This window comes from Hyperolius riggenbachi, chromosome 2 (assembly GCF_040937935.1).
Source record: "Hyperolius riggenbachi isolate aHypRig1 chromosome 2, aHypRig1.pri, whole genome shotgun sequence".
NCBI lineage: Eukaryota > Metazoa > Chordata > Amphibia > Anura > Hyperoliidae > Hyperolius > Hyperolius riggenbachi.
Genome location: NC_090647.1, coordinates 155,018,760 through 155,033,353, shown reverse-complemented (window position 1 = coordinate 155,033,353; position 14,594 = coordinate 155,018,760). Strand labels below are relative to the sequence as shown.

Genomic DNA, 14,594 nt, shown 5'->3' with positions numbered 1-14,594 from the left:
CCTTCAAGGCGCCGAAACGGCGCCTTGGAGTTTGCCTGCGGCCACACTAAGCCGAAAGCGCCCGCTCTCGTCAGATCGCGGAAGCTAAGCGGCTTCAGGCCTGGTTAGTAGCTGCATGGGAGACCGGCTGTGAACCCCAGGTGCTGCAGGCGTTTTTTTGGGTTTGAGGCCCAATGGCTATGAGCACGCATGGGAAGCCTCACCTTCAAGGCGCCGAAACGGCGCCTTGGAGTTTGCCTGCGGCCACACTAAGCCGAAAGCGCCCGCTCTCGTCAGATCGCGGAAGCTAAGCGGCTTCAGGCCTGGTTAGTAGCTGCATGGGAGACCGGCTGTGAACCCCAGGTGCTGCAGGCGTTTTTTTGGGTTTGAGGCCCAATGGCTATGAGCACGCGTGGGAAGCCTCACCTTCAAGGCGCCGAAACGGCGCCTTGGAGTTTGCCTGCGGCCACACTAAGCCGAAAGCGCCCGCTCTCGTCAGATCGCGGAAGCTAAGTGGCTTCAGGCCTGGTTAGTAGCTGCATGGGAGACCGGCTGTGAACCCCAGGTGCTGCAGGCGTTTTTTTGGGTTTGAGGCCCAATGGCTATGAGCACGCGTGGGAAGCCTCACCTTCAAGGCGCCGAAACGGCGCCTTGGAGTTTGCCTGCGGCCACACTAAGCCGAAAGCGCCCGCTCTCGTCAGATCGCGGAAGCTAAGCGGCTTCAGGCCTGGTTAGTAGCTGCATGGGAGACCGGCTGTGAACCCCAGGTGCTGCAGGCGTTTTTTTGGGTTTGAGGCCCAATGGCTATGAGCACGCGTGGGAAGCCTCACCTTCAAGGCGCCGAAACGGCGCCTTGGAGTTTGCCTGCGGCCACACTAAGCCGAAAGCGCCCGCTCTCGTCAGATCGCGGAAGCTAAGCGGCTTCAGGCCTGGTTAGTAGCTGCATGGGAGACCGGCTGTGAACTCCAGGTGCTGCAGGCGTTTTTTTGGGTTTGAGGCCCAATGGCTATGAGCACGCGTGGGAAGCCTCACCTTCAAGGCGCCGAAACGGCGCCTTGGAGTTTGCCTGCGGCCACACTAAGCCGAAAGCGCCCGCTCTCGTCAGATCGCGGAAGCTAAGCGGCTTCAGGCCTGGTTAGTAGCTGCATGGGAGACCGGCTGTGAACCCCAGGTGCTGCAGGCGTTTTTTTGGGTTTGAGGCCCAATGGCTATGAGCACGCGTGGGAAGCCTCACCTTCAAGGCGCCGAAACGGCGCCTTGGAGTTTGCCTGTGGCCACACTAAGCCGAAAGCGCCCGCTCTCGTCAGATCGCGGAAGCTAAGCGGCTTCAGGCCTGGTTAGTAGCTGCATGGGAGACCGGCTGTGAACCCCAGGTGCTGCAGGCGTTTTTTTGGGTTTGAGGCCCAATGGCTATGAGCACGCATGGGAAGCCTCACCTTCAAGGCGCCGAAACGGCGCCTTGGAGTTTGCCTGCGGCCGCACTAAGCCGAAAGCGCCCGCTCTCGTCAGATCGCGGAAGCTAAGCGGCTTCAGGCCTGGTTAGTAGCTGCATGGGAGACCGGCTGTGAACCCCAGGTGCTGCAGGCGTTTTTTGGGGTTTGAGGCCCAATGGCTATGAGCACGCGTGGGAAGCCTCACCTTCAAGGCGCCGAAACGGCGCCTTGGAGTTTGCCTGCAGCCACACTAAGCCGAAAGCGCCCGCTCTCGTCCGATCGCGGAAGCTAAGCGGCTTCAGGCCTGGTTAGTAGCTGCATGGGAGACCGGCTGTGAACCCCAGGTGCTGCAGGTGTTTTTTTGGGTTTGAGGCCCAATGGCTATGAGCACGCGTGGGAAGCCTCACCTTCAAGGAGCCGAAACGGCGCCTTGGAGTTTGCCTGCGGCCACACTAAGCCGAAAGCGCCCGCTCTCGTCAGATCGCGGAAGCTAAGCGGCTTCAGGCCTGGTTAGTAGCTGCATGGGAGACCGGCTGTGAACCCCAGGTGCTGCAGGCGTTTTTTTGGGTTTGAGGCCCAATGGCTATGAGCACGCGTGGGAAGCCTCACCTTCAAGGCGCCGAAACAGCGCCTTGGAGTTTGCCTGTGCCCACACTAAGCCGAAAGCGCCCGCTCTCGTCAGATCGCGGAAGCTAAGCGGCTTCAGGCCTGTTTAGTAGCTGCATGGGAGACCGGCTGTGAACCCCAGGTGCTGCAGGCGTTTTTTTGGGTTTGAGGCCCAATGGCTATGAGCACGCGTGGGAAGCCTCACGCGTGGGAAGCCTCACCTTCAAGGCGCCGAAACGGCGCCTTGGAGTTTGCCTGCGGCCACACTAAGCCGAAAGCGCCCGCTCTCGTCAGATCGCGGAAGCTAAGCGGCTTTAGGTCTGATTAGTAGCTGCATGGGAGACCGGCTGTGAACCCCAGGTGCTGCAGGCGTTTTTTTGGGTTTGAGGCCCAATGGCTATGAGCACGCGTGGGAAGCCTCACCTTCAAGGCGCCGAAACGGCGCCTTGGAGTTTGCCTGCGGCCACACTAAGCCGAAAGCGCCCGCTCTCGTCAGATCGCGGAAGCTAAGCGGCTTCAGGCCTGGTTAGTAGCTGCATGGGAGACCGGCTGTGAACCCCAGGTGCTGCAGGCGTTTTTTTGGGTTTGAGGCCCAATGGCTATGAGCACGCGTGGGAAGCCTCACCTTCAAGGCGCCGAAACGGCGCCTTGGAGTTTGCCTGCGGCCACACTAAGCCGAAAGCGCCCGCTCTCGTCAGATCGCGGAAGCTAAGCGGCTTCAGGCCTGGTTAGTAGCTGCATGGGAGACCGGCTGTGAACCCCAGGTGCTGCAGGCGTTTTTTTGGGTTTGAGGCCCAATGGCTATGAGCACGCATGGGAAGCCTCACCTTCAAGGCGCCGAAACGGCGCCTTGGAGTTTGCCTGCGGCCACACTAAGCCGAAAGCGCCCGCTCTCGTCAGATCGCGGAAGCTAAGCGGCTTCAGGCCTGGTTAGTAGCTGCATGGGAGACCGGCTGTGAACCCCAGGTGCTGCAGGCGTTTTTTGGGGTTTGAGGCCCAATGGCTATGAGCACGCGTGGGAAGCCTCACCTTCAAGGCGCCGAAACGGCGCCTTGGAGTTTGCCTGCAGCCACACTAAGCCGAAAGCGCCCGCTCTCGTCCGATCGCGGAAGCTAAGCGGCTTCAGGCCTGGTTAGTAGCTGCATGAGAGACCGGCTGTGAACCCCAGGTGCTGCAGGTGTTTTTTTGGGTTTGAGGCCCAATGGCTATGAGCACGCGTGGGAAGCCTCACCTTCAAGGCGCCGAAACGGCGCCTTGGAGTTTGCCTGTGCCCACACTAAGCCGAAAGCGCCCGCTCTCGTCAGATCGCGGAAGCTAAGCGGCTTCAGGCCTGGTTAGTAGCTGCATGGGAGACCGGCTGTGAACCCCAGGTGCTGCAGGCGTTTTTTTGGGTTTGAGGCCCAATGGCTATGAGCACGCGTGGGAAGCCTCACCTTCAAGGCGCCGAAACGGCGCCTTGGAGTTTGCCTGCGGCCACACTAAGCCGAAAGCGCCCGCTCTCGTCAGATCGCGGAAGCTAAGCGGCTTTAGGCCTGATTAGTAGCTGCATGGGAGACCGGCTGTGAACCCCAGGTGCTGCAGGCGTTTTTTTGGGTTTGAGGCCCAATGGCTATGAGCACGCGTGGGAAGCCTCACCTTCAAGGCGCCGAAACGGCGCCTTGGAGTTTGCCTGCGGCCACACTAAGCCGAAAGCGCCCGCTCTCGTCAGATCGCGGAAGCTAAGCGGCTTCAGGCCTGGTTAGTAGCTGCATGGGAGACTGGCTGTGAACCCCAGGTGCTGCAGGTGTTTTTTTGGGTTTGAGGCCCAATGGCTATGAGCACGCGTGGGAAGCCTCACCTTCAAGGCGCCGAAACGGCGCCTTGGAGTTTGCCTGCGGCCACACTAAGCCGAAAGCGCCTGCTCTCGTCAGATTGCGGAAGCTAAGCGGCTTCAGGCCTGGTTAGTAGCTGCATGGGAGACCGGCTGTGAACCCCAGGTGCTGCAGGCGTTTTTTTGGGTTTGAGGCCCAATGGCTATGAGCACGCGTGGGAAGCCTCACCTTCAAGGCGCCGAAACGGCGCCTTGGAGTTTGCCTGCGGCCACACTAAGCCGGAAGCGCCCACTCTCGTCAGATCGCGGAAGCTAAGTGGCTTCAGGCCTGGTTAGTAGCTGCATGGGAGACCGGCTGTGAACCCCAGGTGCTGCAGGCGTTTTTTGGGGTTTGAGGCCCAATGGCTATGAGCACGCGTGGGAAGCCTCACCTTCAAGGCGCCGAAACGGCGCCTTGGAGTTTGCCTGCGGCCACACTAAGCCGAAAGCGCCCGCTCTCGTCAAATCGCGGAAGCTAAGCGGCTTCAGGCCTGGTTAGTAGCTGCATGGGAGACCGGCTGTGAACCCCAGGTGCTGCAGGTGTTTTTTTGGGTTTGAGGCCCAATGGCTATGAGCACGCGTGGGAAGCCTCACCTTCAAGGCGCCGAAACGGCGCCTTGGAGTTTGCCTGCGGCCACACTAAGCCGAAAGCGCCCGCTCTCGTCAGATCGCGGAAGCTAAGCGGCTTCAGGCCTGGTTAGTAGCTGCATAGGAGACCGGCTGTGAACCCCAGGTGCTGCAGGCGTTTTTTTGGGTTTGAGGCCCAATGGCTATGAGCACGCGTGGGAAGCCTCACCTTCAAGGCGCCGAAACGGCGCCTTGGAGTTTCCCTGCGGCCACACTAAGCCGAAAGCGCCCGCTCTCGTCAGATCGCGGAAGCTAAGCGGCTTCAGGCCTGGTTAGTAGCTGCATGGGAGACCGGCTGTGAACCCCAGGTGCTGCAGGCGTTTTTTTGGGTTTGAGGCCCAATGGCTATGAGCACGCGTGGGAAGCCTCACCTTCAAGGCGCCGAAACGGCGCCTTGGAGTTTGCCTGCGGCCACACTAAGCCGAAAGCGCCCGCTTTCGTCAGATTGCGGAAGCTAAGCGGCTTCAGGCCTGGTTAGTAGCTGCATGGGAGACCGGCTGTGAACCCCAGGTGCTGCAGGCGTTTTTTTGGGTTTGAGGCCCAATGGCTATGAGCACGCGTGGGAAGCCTCACCTTCAAGGCGCCGAAACGGCGGCTTGGAGTTTGCCTGCGGCCACACTAAGCCGAAAGCGCCCGCTCTCGTCAGATCGCGGAAGCTAAGCGGCTTCAGGCCTGGTTAGTAGCTGCATGGGAGACCGGCTGTGAACCCCAGGTGCTGCAGGCGTTTTTTTGGGTTTGAGGCCCAATGGCTATGAGCACGCGTGGGAAGCCTCACCTTCAAGGCGCCGAAACGGCGCCTTGGAGTTTGCCTGTGGCCACACTAAGCCGAAAGCGCCCGCTCTCGTCAGGTCGCGGAAGCTAAGCAGCTTCAGGCCTGGTTAGTAGCTGCATGGGAGACCGGCTGTGAACCCCAGGTGCTGCAGGTGTTTTTTTGGGTTTGAGGCCCAATGGCTATGAGCACGCGTGGGAAGCCTCACCTTCAAGGCGCCGAAACGGCGCTTTAGAGTTTGCCTGCGGCCACACTAAGCCGAAAGCGCCCGCTCTCGTCAGATCGCGGAAGCTAAGCGGCTTCAGGCCTGGTTAGTAGCTGCATGGGAGACTGGCTGTGAACCCCAGGTGCTGCAGGCGTTTTTTTGGGTTTGAGGCCCAATGGCTATGAGCACGCGTGGGAAGCCTCACCTTCAAGGCGCCGAAACGGCGCCTTGGAGTTTGCCTGCGGCAACACTAAGCCGAAAGCGCCCGCTCTCGTCAGATTGCGGAAGCTAAGCGGCTTCAGGCCTGGTTAGTAGCTGCATGGGAGACCGGCTGTGAACCCCAGGTGCTGCAGGCGTTTTTTTGGGTTTGAGGCCCAATGGCTATGAGCACGCGTGGGAAGCCTCACCTTCAAGGCGCCGAAACGGCGCTTTGGAGTTTGCCTGCGGCCACACTAAGCCGAAAGCGCCCGCTCTCGTCAGATCGTGGAAGCTAAGCGGCTTCAGGCCTGGTTAGTAGCTGCATGGGAGACTGGCTGTGAACCCCAGGTGCTGCAGGCGTTTTTTTGGGTTTGAGGCCCAATGGCTATGAGCACGCGTGGGAAGCCTCACCTTCAAGGCGCCGAAACGGCGCCTTGGAGTTTGCCTGCGGCCACACTAAGCCGAAAGCGCCCGCTCTCGTCAGATCGCGGAAGCTAAGCGGCTTCAGGCCTGGTTAGTAGCTGCATGGGAGACCGGCTGTGAACTCCAGGTGCTGCAGGCGTTTTTTTGGGTTTGAGGCCCAATGGCTATGAGCACGCGTGGGAAGCCTCACCTTCAAGGCGCCGAAACGGCGCCTTGGAGTTTGCCTGCGGCCACACTAAGCCGAAAGCGCCCGCTCTCGTCAGATCGCGGAAGCTAAGCGGCTTCAGGCCTGGTTAGTAGCTGCATGGGAGACCGGCTGTGAACCCCAGGTGCTGCAGGCGTTTTTTTGGGTTTGAGGCCCAATGGCTATGAGCACGCGTGGGAAGCCTCACCTTCAAGGCGCCGAAACGGCGCCTTGGAGTTTGCCTGCGGCCACACTAAGCCGAAAGCGCCCGCTCTCGTCAGATCGCGGAAGCTAAGCGGCTTCAGGCCTGGTTAGTAGCTGCATGGGAGACCGGCTGTGAACCCCAGGTGCTGCAGGCGTTTTTTTGGGTTTGAGGCCCAATGGCTATGAGCACGCATGGGAAGCCTCACCTTCAAGGCGCCGAAACGGCGCCTTGGAGTTTGCCTGCGGCCGCACTAAGCCGAAAGCGCCCGCTCTCGTCAGATCGCGGAAGCTAAGCGGCTTCAGGCCTGGTTAGTAGCTGCATGGGAGACCGGCTGTGAACCCCAGGTGCTGCAGGCGTTTTTTGGGGTTTGAGGCCCAATGGCTATGAGCACGCGTGGGAAGCCTCACCTTCAAGGCGCCGAAACGGCGCCTTGGAGTTTGCCTGCAGCCACACTAAGCCGAAAGCGCCCGCTCTCGTCCGATCGCGGAAGCTAAGCGGCTTCAGGCCTGGTTAGTAGCTGCATGGGAGACCGGCTGTGAACCCCAGGTGCTGCAGGTGTTTTTTTGGGTTTGAGGCCCAATGGCTATGAGCACGCGTGGGAAGCCTCACCTTCAAGGAGCCGAAACGGCGCCTTGGAGTTTGCCTGTGCCCACACTAAGCCGAAAGCGCCCGCTCTCGTCAGATCGCGGAAGCTAAGCGGCTTCAGGCCTGGTTAGTAGCTGCATGGGAGACCGGCTGTGAACCCCAGGTGCTGCAGGTGTTTTTTTGGGTTTGAGGCCCAATGGCTATGAGCACGCGTGGGAAGCCTCACCTTCAAGGCGCCGAAACGGCGCCTTGGAGTTTGCCTGTGCCCACACTAAGCCGAAAGCGCCCGCTCTCGTCAGATCGCGGAAGCTAAGCGGCTTCAGGCCTGGTTAGTAGCTGCATGGGAGACCGGCTGTGAACCCCAGGTGCTGCAGGCGTTTTTTTGGGTTTGAGGCCCAATGGCTATGAGCACGCGTGGGAAGCCTCACCTTCAAGGCGCCGAAACGGCGCCTTGGAGTTTGCCTGCGGCCACACTAAGCCGAAAGCGCCCGCTCTCGTCAGATCGCGGAAGCTAAGCGGCTTTAGGCCTGATTAGTAGCTGCATGGGAGACCGGCTGTGAACCCCAGGTGCTGCAGGCGTTTTTTTGGGTTTGAGGCCCAATGGCTATGAGCACGCGTGGGAAGCCTCACCTTCAAGGCGCCGAAACGGCGCCTTGGAGTTTGCCTGCGGCCACACTAAGCCGAAAGCGCCCGCTCTCGTCAGATCGCGGAAGCTAAGCGGCTTCAGGCCTGGTTAGTAGCTGCATGGGAGACTGGCTGTGAACCCCAGGTGCTGCAGGTGTTTTTTTGGGTTTGAGGCCCAATGGCTATGAGCACGCGTGGGAAGCCTCACCTTCAAGGCGCCGAAACGGCGCCTTGGAGTTTGCCTGCGGCCACACTAAGCCGAAAGCGCCTGCTCTCGTCAGATTGCGGAAGCTAAGCGGCTTCAGGCCTGGTTAGTAGCTGCATGGGAGACCGGCTGTGAACCCCAGGTGCTGCAGGCGTTTTTTTGGGTTTGAGGCCCAATGGCTATGAGCACGCGTGGGAAGCCTCACCTTCAAGGCGCCGAAACGGCACCTTGGAGTTTGCCTGCGGCCACACTAAGCCGAAAGCGCCCGCTCTCGTCAGATCGCGGAAGCTAAGTGGCTTCAGGCCTGGTTAGTAGCTGCATGGGAGACCGGCTGTGAACCCCAGGTGCTGCAGGCGTTTTTTGGGGTTTGAGGCCCAATGGCTATGAGCACGCGTGGGAAGCCTCACCTTCAAGGCGCCGAAACGGCGCCTTGGAGTTTGCCTGCGGCCACACTAAGCCGAAAGCGCCCGCTCTCGTCAGCTCGCGGAAGCTAAGCGGCTTCAGGCCTGGTTAGTAGCTGCATGGGAGACCGGCTGTGAACCCCAGGTGCTGCAGGTGTTTTTTTGGGTTTGAGGCCCAATGGCTATGAGCACGCGTGGGAAGCCTCACCTTCAAGGCGCCGAAACGGCGCCTTGGATTTTGCCTGTGCCCACACTAAGCCGAAAGCGCCCGCTCTCGTCAGATCGCGAAAGCTAAGCGGCTTCAGGCCTGGTTAGTAGCTGCATGGGAGACCGGCTGTGAACCCCAGGTGCTGCAGGCGTTTTTTTGGGTTTGAGGCCCAATGGCTATGAGCACGCGTGGGAAGCCTCACCTTCAAGGCGCCGAAACGGCGCCTTGGAGTTAGCCTGCGGCCACACTAAGCCGAAAGCGCCCGCTCTCGTCAGATCGCGGAAGCTAAGCGGCTTCAGGCCTGGTTAGTAGCTGCATGGGAGACCGGCTGTGAACCCCAGGTGCTGCAGGCGTTTTTTTGGGTTTGAGGCCCAATGGCTATGAGCACGCGTGGGAAGCCTCACCTTCAAGGCGCCGAAACGGCGCCTTGGAGTTTGCCTGCGGCCACACTAAGCCGAAAGCGCCTGCTCTCGTCAGATCGCGGAAGCTAAGCGGCTTCAGGCCTGGTTAGTAGCTGCATGGGAGACCGGCTGTGAACCCCAGGTGCTGCAGGCGTTTTTTGGGTTTGAGGCCCAATGGCTATGAGCACGCGTGGGAAGCCTCACCTTCAAGGCGCCGAAACGGCGCCTTGTAGTTTGCCTGCGGCCACACTAAGCCGAAAGCGCCCGCTCTCGTCAGATCGTGGAAGCTAAGCGGCTTCAGGCCTGGTTAGTAGCTGCATGGGAGACCGGCTGTGAACCCCAGGTGCTGCAGGCGTTTTTTTGGGTTTGAGGCCCAATGGCTATGAGCACGCGTGGGAAGCCTCACCTTCAAGGCGCCGAAACGGCGCCTTGGAGTTTGCCTGCGGCCACACTAAGCCGAAAGCGCCTGCTCTCGTCAGATCGTGGAAGCTAAGCGGCTTCAGGCCTGGTTAGTAGCTGCATGGGAGACCGGTTGTGAACCCCAGGTGCTGCAGCTGTTTTTTTGGGTTTGAGGCCCAATGGCTATGAGCACGCGTGGGAAGCCTCACCTTCAAGGCGCCGAAACGGCGCCTTGGAGTTTGCCTGCGGCCACACTAAGCCGAAAGCGCCCGCTCTCGTCAGATCGCGGAAGCTAAGCGGCTTCAGGCCTGGTTAGTAGCTGCATGGGAGACCGGCTGTGAACCCCAGGTGCTGCAGCAGTTTTTTTGGGTTTGAGGCCCAATGGCTATGAGCACGCGTGGGAAGCCTCACCTTCAAGGCGCCGAAACGGCGCCTTGGAGTTTGCCTGCGGCCACACTAAGCCAAAAGCGCCCGCTCTCGTCAGATCGCGGAAGCTAAGCGGCTTCAGGCCTGGTTAGTAGCTGCATGGGAGACCGGCTGTGAACCCCAGGTGCTGCAGGCGTTTTTTTGGGTTTGAGGCCCAATGGCTATGAGCACGCGTGGGAAGCCTCACCTTCAAGGCGCCGAAACGGCGCCTTGGAGTTTGCCTGCGGCCACACTAAGCCGTAAGCGCCCGCTCTCGTCAGATCGTGGAAGCTAAGCGGCTTCAGGCCTGGTTAGTAGCTGCATGGGAGACCGGCTGTGAACCCCAGGTGCTGCAGGCGTTTTTTTGGGTTTGAGGCCCAATGGCTATGAGCACGCGTGGGAAGCCTCACCTTCAAGGCGCCGAAACGGCGCCTTGGAGTTTGCCTGCGGCCACACTAAGCCGAAAGCGCCCGCTCTCGTCAGATCGCGGAAGCTAAGCGGCTTCAGGCCTGGTTAGTAGCTGCATGGGAGACCGGCTGTGAACCCCAGGTGCTGCAGGCGTTTTTTTTGGGTTTGAGGCCCAATGGCTATCAGCACGCGTGGGAAGCCTCACCTTCAAGGCGCCGAAACGGCGCCTTGGAGTTTGCCTGCGGCCACACTAAGCCGAAAGCGCCCGCTCTCGTCAGATCGCGGAAGCTAAGCGGCTTCAGGCCTGGTTAGTAGCTGCATGGGAGACCGGCTGTGAACCCCAGGTGCTGCAGGCGTTTTTTTGGGTTTGAGGCCCAATGGCTATGAGCACGCGTGGGAAGCCTCACCTTCAAGGCGCCGAAACGGCGCCTTGGAGTTTGCCTGCGGCCACACTAAGCCGAAAGCGCCCGCTCTCGTCAGATCGCGGAAGCTAAGTGGCTTCAGGCCTGGTTAGTAGCTGCATGGGAGACCGGCTGTGAACCCCAGGTGCTGCAGGCGTTTTTTTGGGTTTGAGGCCCAATGGCTATGAGCACGCATGGAAAGCCTCACCTTCAAGGCGCCGAAACGGCGCCTTGGAGTTTGCCTGCGGCCACACTAAGCCGAAAGCGCCCGCTCTCGTCAGATCGCGGAAGCTAAGCGGCTTCAGGCCTGGTTAGTAGCTGCATGGGAGACCGGCTGTGAACCCCAGGTGCTGCAGGCGTTTTTTGGGGTTTGAGGCCCAATGGCTATGAGCACGCGTGGGAAGCCTCACCTTCAAGGCGCCGAAACGGCGCCTTGGAGTTTGCCTGCGGCCACACTAAGCCGAAAGCGCCCGCTCTCGTCAGATCGCGGAAGCTAAGCGGCTTCAGGCCTGGTTAGTAGCTGCATGGGAGACCGGCTGTGAACCCCAGGTGCTGCAGGTGTTTTTTTGGGTTTGAGGCCCAATGGCTATGAGCACGCGTGGGAAGCCTCACCTTCAAGGAGCCGAAACGGCGCCTTGGAGTTTGCCTGCGGCCACACTAAGCCGAAAGCGCCCGCTCTCGTCAGATCGCGGAAGCTAAGCGGCTTCAGGCCTGGTTAGTAGCTGCATGGGAGACTGGCTGTGAACCCCAGGTGCTGCAGGCGTTTTTTTGGGTTTGAGGCCCAATGGCTATGAGCACGCGTGGGAAGCCTCACCTTCAAGGCGCCGAAACGGCGCCTTGGAGTTTGCCTGTGCCCACACTAAGCCGAAAGCGCCCGCTCTCGTCAGATCGCGGAAGCTAAGCGGCTTCAGGCCTGGTTAGTAGCTGCATGGGAGACCGGCTGTGAACCCCAGGTGCTGCAGGCGTTTTTTTGGGTTTGAGGCCCAATGGCTATGAGCACGCGTGGGAAGCCTCACCTTCAAGGCGCCGAAACGGCGCCTTGGAGTTTGCCTGCGGCCACACTAAGCCGAAAGCGCCCGCTCTCGTCAGATCGCGGAAGCTAAGCGGCTTTAGGCCTGATTAGTAGCTGCATGGGAGACCGGCTGTGAACCCCAGGTGCTGCAGGCGTTTTTTTGGGTTTGAGGCCCAATGGCTATGAGCACGCGTGGGAAGCCTCACCTTCAAGGCGCCGAAACGGCGCCTTGGAGTTTGCCTGCGGCCACACTAAGCCGAAAGCGCCCGCTCTCGTCAGATCGCGGAAGCTAAGCGGCTTCAGGCCTGGTTAGTAGCTGCATGGGAGACTGGCTGTGAACCCCAGGTGCTGCAGGTGTTTTTTTGGGTTTGAGGCCCAATGGCTATGAGCACGCGTGGGAAGCCTCACCTTCAAGGCGCCGAAACGGCGCCTTGGAGTTTGCCTGCGGCCACACTAAGCCGAAAGCGCCTGCTCTCGTCAGATTGCGGAAGCTAAGCGGCTTCAGACCTGGTTAGTAGCTGCATGGGAGACCGGCTGTGAACCCCAGGTGCTGCAGGCGTTTTTTTTGGGTTTGAGGCCCAATGGCTATGAGCACGCGTGGGAAGCCTCACCTTCAAGGCGCCGAAACGGCGCCTTGGAGTTTGCCTGTGGCCACACTAAGCCGAAAGCGCCCGCTCTCGTCAGATCGCGGAAGCTAAGTGGCTTCAGGCCTGGTTAGTAGCTGCATGGGATACCGGCTGTGAACCCCAGGTGCTGCAGGCGTTTTTGGGGGTTTGAGGCCCAATGGCTATGAGCACGCGTGGGAAGCCTCACCTTCAAGGCGCCGAAACGGCGCCTTGGAGTTTGCCTGCGGCCACACTAAGCCGAAAGCGCCCGCTCTCGTCAGATCGCGGAAGCTAAGCGGCTTCAGGCCTGGTTAGTAGCTGCATGGGAGACCGGCTGTGAACCCCAGGTGCTGCAGGTGTTTTTTTGGGTTTGAGGCCCAATGGCTATGAGCACGCGTGGGAAGCCTCACCTTCAAGGCGCCGAAGCGGCGCCTTGGAGTTTGCCTGCGGCCACACTAAGCCGAAAGCGCCCGCTCTCGTCAGATCGCGGAAGCTAAGCGGCTTCAGGCCTGGTTAGTAGCTGCATAGGAGACCGGCTGTGAACCCCAGGTGCTGCAGGCGTTTTTTTGGGTTTGAGGCCCAATGGCTATGAGCACGCGTGGGAAGCCTCACCTTCAAGGCGCCGAAACGGCGCCTTGGAGTTTGCCTGTGCCCACACTAAGCCGAAAGCGCCCGCTCTCGTCAGATCGCGGAAGCTATGCGGCTTCAGGCCTGGTTAGTAGCTGCATGGGAGACCGGCTGTGAACCCCAGGTGCTGCAGGCGTTTTTTTGGGTTTGAGGCCCAATGGCTATGAGCACGCGTGGGAAGCCTCACCTTCAAGGCGCCGAAACGGCGCCTTGGAGTTTGCCTGCGGCCACACTAAGCCGAAAGCGCCCGCTCTCGTCAGATCGCGGAAGCTAAGCGGCTTCAGGCCTGGTTAGTAGCTGCATGGGAGACCGGCTGTGAACCCCAGGTGCTGCAGGCGTTTTTTTGGGTTTGAGGCCCAATGGCTATGAGCACGCGTGGGAAGCCTCACCTTCAAGGCGCCGAAACGGCGCCTTGGAGTTTGCCTGCGGCCACACTAAGCCGAAAGCGCCTGCTCTCGTCAGATCGCGGAAGCTAAGCGGCTTCAGGCCTGGTTAGTAGCTGCATGGGAGACCGGCTGTGAACCCCAGGTGCTGCAGGCGTTTTTTGGGTTTGAGGCCCAATGGCTATGAGCACGCGTGGGAAGCCTCACCTTCAAGGCGCCGAAACGGCGCCTTGTAGTTTGCCTGCGGCCACACTAAGCCGAAAGCGCCCGCTCTCGTCAGATCGAGGAAGCTAAGCGGCTTCAGGCCTGGTTAGTAGCTGCATGGGAGACCGGCTGTGAACCCCAGGTGCTGCAGGCGTTTTTTTTGGGTTTGAGGCCCAATGGCTATGAGCACGCGTGGGAAGCCTCACCTTCAAGGCGCCGAAACGGCGCCTTGGAGTTTGCCTGCGGCCACACTAAGCCGAAAGCGCCCGCTCTCGTCAGATCGTGGAAGCTAAGCGGCTTCAGGCCTGGTTAGTAGCTGCATGGGAGACCGGTTGTGAACCCCAGGTGCTGCAGCCGTTTTTTTGGGTTTGAGGCCCAATGGCTATGAGCACGCGTGGGAAGCCTCACCTTCAAGGCGCCGAAACGGCGCCTTGGAGTTTGCCTGCGGCCACACTAAGCCGACAGCGCCCGCTCTCGTCAGATCGCGGAAGCTAAGCGGCTTCAGGCCTGGTTAGTAGCTGCATGGGAGACCGGCTGTGAACCCCAGGTGCTGCAGCAGTTTTTTTGGGTTTGAGGCCCAATGGCTATGAGCACGCGTGGGAAGCCTCACCTTCAAGGCGCCGAAACGGCGCCTTGGACTTTGCCTGCGGCCACACTAAGCCGAAAGCGCCCGCTCTCGTCAGATCGCGGAAGCTAAGCGGCTTCAGGCCTGGTTAGTAGCTGCATAGGAGACCGGCTGTGAACCCCAGGTGCTGCAGGCGTTTTTTTTGGGTTTGAGGCCCAATGGCTATGAGCACGCGTGGGAAGCCTCACCTTCAAGGCGCCGAAACGGCGCCTTGGAGTTTGACTGCGGCCACACTAAGCCGGAAGCGCCCGCTCTCGTCAGATCGTGGAAGCTAAGCGGCTTCAGGCCTGGTTAGTAGCTGCATGGGAGACCGGCTGTGAACCCCAGGTGCTGCAGGCGTTTTTTTGGGTTTGAGGCCCAATGGCTATGAGCACGCGTGGGAAGCCTCACCTTCAAGGCGCCGAAACGGCGCCTTGGAGTTTGCCTGCGGCCACACTAAGCCGAAAGCGCCTGCTCTCGTCAGATCGCGGAAGCTAAGCGGTTTCAGGCCTGGTTAGTAGCTGCATTGGAGACCGGCTGTGAACCCCAGGTGCTGCAGGCGTTTTTTTGGGTTTGAGGCCCAATGGCTATGAGCACGCGTGGGAAGCCTCACCTTCAAGGCGCCGAAACGGCGCCTTGTAGTT

At 60.3% G+C, this 14,594-nt stretch overlaps 21 non-coding genes and 51 pseudogenes across 21 annotated transcripts; all 72 read left to right on the top strand.

Moving 5' to 3' along the window:
- The first annotated feature begins 33 nt into the window (after nt 1-33).
- LOC137555951 (5S ribosomal RNA) lies at nt 34-152 on the top strand. The gene has a single exon (XR_011028615.1). It is a non-coding gene; the product is annotated as a 5S ribosomal RNA (ribosomal RNA).
- Nucleotides 153-235: 83 nt separating this feature from the next.
- Nucleotides 236-354, top strand: LOC137555950 (5S ribosomal RNA). The gene has a single exon (XR_011028614.1). It is a non-coding gene; the product is annotated as a 5S ribosomal RNA (ribosomal RNA).
- An 83-nt stretch (nt 355-437) lies between these two features.
- On the top strand, nt 438-556 carry LOC137558090 (5S ribosomal RNA; annotated as a pseudogene).
- Nucleotides 557-639: 83 nt separating this feature from the next.
- On the top strand, nt 640-758 carry LOC137555949 (5S ribosomal RNA). The gene has a single exon (XR_011028613.1). It is a non-coding gene; the product is annotated as a 5S ribosomal RNA (ribosomal RNA).
- Nucleotides 759-841: 83 nt separating this feature from the next.
- On the top strand, nt 842-960 carry LOC137549813 (5S ribosomal RNA). The gene has a single exon (XR_011026857.1). It is a non-coding gene; the product is annotated as a 5S ribosomal RNA (ribosomal RNA).
- An 83-nt stretch (nt 961-1,043) lies between these two features.
- LOC137555948 (5S ribosomal RNA) lies at nt 1,044-1,162 on the top strand. The gene has a single exon (XR_011028612.1). It is a non-coding gene; the product is annotated as a 5S ribosomal RNA (ribosomal RNA).
- An 83-nt stretch (nt 1,163-1,245) lies between these two features.
- On the top strand, nt 1,246-1,364 carry LOC137556985 (5S ribosomal RNA; annotated as a pseudogene).
- Nucleotides 1,365-1,447: 83 nt separating this feature from the next.
- On the top strand, nt 1,448-1,566 carry LOC137558269 (5S ribosomal RNA; annotated as a pseudogene).
- Nucleotides 1,567-1,649: 83 nt separating this feature from the next.
- On the top strand, nt 1,650-1,768 carry LOC137557204 (5S ribosomal RNA; annotated as a pseudogene).
- An 83-nt stretch (nt 1,769-1,851) lies between these two features.
- On the top strand, nt 1,852-1,970 carry LOC137555947 (5S ribosomal RNA). Its single transcript, XR_011028611.1, has one exon. It is a non-coding gene; the product is annotated as a 5S ribosomal RNA (ribosomal RNA).
- An 83-nt stretch (nt 1,971-2,053) lies between these two features.
- LOC137550852 (5S ribosomal RNA) lies at nt 2,054-2,172 on the top strand (annotated as a pseudogene).
- A 99-nt stretch (nt 2,173-2,271) lies between these two features.
- Nucleotides 2,272-2,390, top strand: LOC137558453 (5S ribosomal RNA; annotated as a pseudogene).
- Nucleotides 2,391-2,473: 83 nt separating this feature from the next.
- LOC137555946 (5S ribosomal RNA) lies at nt 2,474-2,592 on the top strand. The gene has a single exon (XR_011028610.1). It is a non-coding gene; the product is annotated as a 5S ribosomal RNA (ribosomal RNA).
- An 83-nt stretch (nt 2,593-2,675) lies between these two features.
- Nucleotides 2,676-2,794, top strand: LOC137555945 (5S ribosomal RNA). Its single transcript, XR_011028609.1, has one exon. It is a non-coding gene; the product is annotated as a 5S ribosomal RNA (ribosomal RNA).
- Nucleotides 2,795-2,877: 83 nt separating this feature from the next.
- Nucleotides 2,878-2,996, top strand: LOC137555944 (5S ribosomal RNA). Its single transcript, XR_011028608.1, has one exon. It is a non-coding gene; the product is annotated as a 5S ribosomal RNA (ribosomal RNA).
- Nucleotides 2,997-3,079: 83 nt separating this feature from the next.
- On the top strand, nt 3,080-3,198 carry LOC137549187 (5S ribosomal RNA; annotated as a pseudogene).
- An 83-nt stretch (nt 3,199-3,281) lies between these two features.
- Nucleotides 3,282-3,400, top strand: LOC137548930 (5S ribosomal RNA; annotated as a pseudogene).
- Nucleotides 3,401-3,483: 83 nt separating this feature from the next.
- On the top strand, nt 3,484-3,602 carry LOC137550148 (5S ribosomal RNA). Its single transcript, XR_011026892.1, has one exon. It is a non-coding gene; the product is annotated as a 5S ribosomal RNA (ribosomal RNA).
- An 83-nt stretch (nt 3,603-3,685) lies between these two features.
- LOC137547967 (5S ribosomal RNA) lies at nt 3,686-3,804 on the top strand (annotated as a pseudogene).
- Nucleotides 3,805-3,887: 83 nt separating this feature from the next.
- Nucleotides 3,888-4,006, top strand: LOC137548581 (5S ribosomal RNA; annotated as a pseudogene).
- Nucleotides 4,007-4,089: 83 nt separating this feature from the next.
- On the top strand, nt 4,090-4,208 carry LOC137549801 (5S ribosomal RNA; annotated as a pseudogene).
- An 83-nt stretch (nt 4,209-4,291) lies between these two features.
- LOC137549311 (5S ribosomal RNA) lies at nt 4,292-4,410 on the top strand (annotated as a pseudogene).
- Nucleotides 4,411-4,493: 83 nt separating this feature from the next.
- LOC137559300 (5S ribosomal RNA) lies at nt 4,494-4,612 on the top strand (annotated as a pseudogene).
- Nucleotides 4,613-4,695: 83 nt separating this feature from the next.
- Nucleotides 4,696-4,814, top strand: LOC137559163 (5S ribosomal RNA; annotated as a pseudogene).
- Nucleotides 4,815-4,897: 83 nt separating this feature from the next.
- On the top strand, nt 4,898-5,016 carry LOC137548810 (5S ribosomal RNA; annotated as a pseudogene).
- Nucleotides 5,017-5,099: 83 nt separating this feature from the next.
- Nucleotides 5,100-5,218, top strand: LOC137555942 (5S ribosomal RNA). Its single transcript, XR_011028606.1, has one exon. It is a non-coding gene; the product is annotated as a 5S ribosomal RNA (ribosomal RNA).
- An 83-nt stretch (nt 5,219-5,301) lies between these two features.
- LOC137551392 (5S ribosomal RNA) lies at nt 5,302-5,420 on the top strand (annotated as a pseudogene).
- An 83-nt stretch (nt 5,421-5,503) lies between these two features.
- LOC137558399 (5S ribosomal RNA) lies at nt 5,504-5,622 on the top strand (annotated as a pseudogene).
- Nucleotides 5,623-5,705: 83 nt separating this feature from the next.
- LOC137548443 (5S ribosomal RNA) lies at nt 5,706-5,824 on the top strand (annotated as a pseudogene).
- An 83-nt stretch (nt 5,825-5,907) lies between these two features.
- LOC137548895 (5S ribosomal RNA) lies at nt 5,908-6,026 on the top strand (annotated as a pseudogene).
- Nucleotides 6,027-6,109: 83 nt separating this feature from the next.
- On the top strand, nt 6,110-6,228 carry LOC137549802 (5S ribosomal RNA). The gene has a single exon (XR_011026856.1). It is a non-coding gene; the product is annotated as a 5S ribosomal RNA (ribosomal RNA).
- An 83-nt stretch (nt 6,229-6,311) lies between these two features.
- LOC137555941 (5S ribosomal RNA) lies at nt 6,312-6,430 on the top strand. Its single transcript, XR_011028605.1, has one exon. It is a non-coding gene; the product is annotated as a 5S ribosomal RNA (ribosomal RNA).
- Nucleotides 6,431-6,513: 83 nt separating this feature from the next.
- On the top strand, nt 6,514-6,632 carry LOC137555940 (5S ribosomal RNA). The gene has a single exon (XR_011028604.1). It is a non-coding gene; the product is annotated as a 5S ribosomal RNA (ribosomal RNA).
- Nucleotides 6,633-6,715: 83 nt separating this feature from the next.
- LOC137558268 (5S ribosomal RNA) lies at nt 6,716-6,834 on the top strand (annotated as a pseudogene).
- Nucleotides 6,835-6,917: 83 nt separating this feature from the next.
- LOC137557202 (5S ribosomal RNA) lies at nt 6,918-7,036 on the top strand (annotated as a pseudogene).
- An 83-nt stretch (nt 7,037-7,119) lies between these two features.
- On the top strand, nt 7,120-7,238 carry LOC137550598 (5S ribosomal RNA; annotated as a pseudogene).
- Nucleotides 7,239-7,321: 83 nt separating this feature from the next.
- LOC137548929 (5S ribosomal RNA) lies at nt 7,322-7,440 on the top strand (annotated as a pseudogene).
- An 83-nt stretch (nt 7,441-7,523) lies between these two features.
- On the top strand, nt 7,524-7,642 carry LOC137550136 (5S ribosomal RNA). Its single transcript, XR_011026890.1, has one exon. It is a non-coding gene; the product is annotated as a 5S ribosomal RNA (ribosomal RNA).
- An 83-nt stretch (nt 7,643-7,725) lies between these two features.
- LOC137547966 (5S ribosomal RNA) lies at nt 7,726-7,844 on the top strand (annotated as a pseudogene).
- Nucleotides 7,845-7,927: 83 nt separating this feature from the next.
- Nucleotides 7,928-8,046, top strand: LOC137548580 (5S ribosomal RNA; annotated as a pseudogene).
- An 83-nt stretch (nt 8,047-8,129) lies between these two features.
- On the top strand, nt 8,130-8,248 carry LOC137558089 (5S ribosomal RNA; annotated as a pseudogene).
- An 83-nt stretch (nt 8,249-8,331) lies between these two features.
- LOC137548453 (5S ribosomal RNA) lies at nt 8,332-8,450 on the top strand (annotated as a pseudogene).
- Nucleotides 8,451-8,533: 83 nt separating this feature from the next.
- LOC137551181 (5S ribosomal RNA) lies at nt 8,534-8,652 on the top strand (annotated as a pseudogene).
- An 83-nt stretch (nt 8,653-8,735) lies between these two features.
- LOC137555939 (5S ribosomal RNA) lies at nt 8,736-8,854 on the top strand. The gene has a single exon (XR_011028603.1). It is a non-coding gene; the product is annotated as a 5S ribosomal RNA (ribosomal RNA).
- Nucleotides 8,855-8,937: 83 nt separating this feature from the next.
- Nucleotides 8,938-9,056, top strand: LOC137557816 (5S ribosomal RNA; annotated as a pseudogene).
- An 82-nt stretch (nt 9,057-9,138) lies between these two features.
- LOC137558681 (5S ribosomal RNA) lies at nt 9,139-9,257 on the top strand (annotated as a pseudogene).
- An 83-nt stretch (nt 9,258-9,340) lies between these two features.
- Nucleotides 9,341-9,459, top strand: LOC137552792 (5S ribosomal RNA; annotated as a pseudogene).
- An 83-nt stretch (nt 9,460-9,542) lies between these two features.
- LOC137549684 (5S ribosomal RNA) lies at nt 9,543-9,661 on the top strand (annotated as a pseudogene).
- Nucleotides 9,662-9,744: 83 nt separating this feature from the next.
- On the top strand, nt 9,745-9,863 carry LOC137558957 (5S ribosomal RNA; annotated as a pseudogene).
- An 83-nt stretch (nt 9,864-9,946) lies between these two features.
- Nucleotides 9,947-10,065, top strand: LOC137559542 (5S ribosomal RNA; annotated as a pseudogene).
- Nucleotides 10,066-10,148: 83 nt separating this feature from the next.
- LOC137555938 (5S ribosomal RNA) lies at nt 10,149-10,267 on the top strand. The gene has a single exon (XR_011028602.1). It is a non-coding gene; the product is annotated as a 5S ribosomal RNA (ribosomal RNA).
- An 84-nt stretch (nt 10,268-10,351) lies between these two features.
- LOC137555937 (5S ribosomal RNA) lies at nt 10,352-10,470 on the top strand. The gene has a single exon (XR_011028601.1). It is a non-coding gene; the product is annotated as a 5S ribosomal RNA (ribosomal RNA).
- An 83-nt stretch (nt 10,471-10,553) lies between these two features.
- On the top strand, nt 10,554-10,672 carry LOC137558086 (5S ribosomal RNA; annotated as a pseudogene).
- Nucleotides 10,673-10,755: 83 nt separating this feature from the next.
- Nucleotides 10,756-10,874, top strand: LOC137555936 (5S ribosomal RNA). The gene has a single exon (XR_011028600.1). It is a non-coding gene; the product is annotated as a 5S ribosomal RNA (ribosomal RNA).
- An 83-nt stretch (nt 10,875-10,957) lies between these two features.
- Nucleotides 10,958-11,076, top strand: LOC137557430 (5S ribosomal RNA; annotated as a pseudogene).
- An 83-nt stretch (nt 11,077-11,159) lies between these two features.
- On the top strand, nt 11,160-11,278 carry LOC137558398 (5S ribosomal RNA; annotated as a pseudogene).
- Nucleotides 11,279-11,361: 83 nt separating this feature from the next.
- On the top strand, nt 11,362-11,480 carry LOC137548928 (5S ribosomal RNA; annotated as a pseudogene).
- Nucleotides 11,481-11,563: 83 nt separating this feature from the next.
- On the top strand, nt 11,564-11,682 carry LOC137550125 (5S ribosomal RNA). The gene has a single exon (XR_011026889.1). It is a non-coding gene; the product is annotated as a 5S ribosomal RNA (ribosomal RNA).
- Nucleotides 11,683-11,765: 83 nt separating this feature from the next.
- LOC137547965 (5S ribosomal RNA) lies at nt 11,766-11,884 on the top strand (annotated as a pseudogene).
- Nucleotides 11,885-11,967: 83 nt separating this feature from the next.
- On the top strand, nt 11,968-12,086 carry LOC137549981 (5S ribosomal RNA; annotated as a pseudogene).
- Nucleotides 12,087-12,170: 84 nt separating this feature from the next.
- Nucleotides 12,171-12,289, top strand: LOC137548814 (5S ribosomal RNA; annotated as a pseudogene).
- Nucleotides 12,290-12,372: 83 nt separating this feature from the next.
- On the top strand, nt 12,373-12,491 carry LOC137557429 (5S ribosomal RNA; annotated as a pseudogene).
- Nucleotides 12,492-12,574: 83 nt separating this feature from the next.
- LOC137559298 (5S ribosomal RNA) lies at nt 12,575-12,693 on the top strand (annotated as a pseudogene).
- An 83-nt stretch (nt 12,694-12,776) lies between these two features.
- On the top strand, nt 12,777-12,895 carry LOC137552108 (5S ribosomal RNA; annotated as a pseudogene).
- Nucleotides 12,896-12,978: 83 nt separating this feature from the next.
- On the top strand, nt 12,979-13,097 carry LOC137555935 (5S ribosomal RNA). The gene has a single exon (XR_011028599.1). It is a non-coding gene; the product is annotated as a 5S ribosomal RNA (ribosomal RNA).
- Nucleotides 13,098-13,180: 83 nt separating this feature from the next.
- Nucleotides 13,181-13,299, top strand: LOC137557815 (5S ribosomal RNA; annotated as a pseudogene).
- Nucleotides 13,300-13,381: 82 nt separating this feature from the next.
- Nucleotides 13,382-13,500, top strand: LOC137548789 (5S ribosomal RNA; annotated as a pseudogene).
- Nucleotides 13,501-13,584: 84 nt separating this feature from the next.
- LOC137550040 (5S ribosomal RNA) lies at nt 13,585-13,703 on the top strand (annotated as a pseudogene).
- An 83-nt stretch (nt 13,704-13,786) lies between these two features.
- LOC137551272 (5S ribosomal RNA) lies at nt 13,787-13,905 on the top strand (annotated as a pseudogene).
- An 83-nt stretch (nt 13,906-13,988) lies between these two features.
- LOC137559297 (5S ribosomal RNA) lies at nt 13,989-14,107 on the top strand (annotated as a pseudogene).
- Nucleotides 14,108-14,191: 84 nt separating this feature from the next.
- LOC137548856 (5S ribosomal RNA) lies at nt 14,192-14,310 on the top strand (annotated as a pseudogene).
- An 83-nt stretch (nt 14,311-14,393) lies between these two features.
- LOC137551548 (5S ribosomal RNA) lies at nt 14,394-14,512 on the top strand (annotated as a pseudogene).
- The last annotated feature ends 82 nt before the right edge of the window (nt 14,513-14,594 follow it).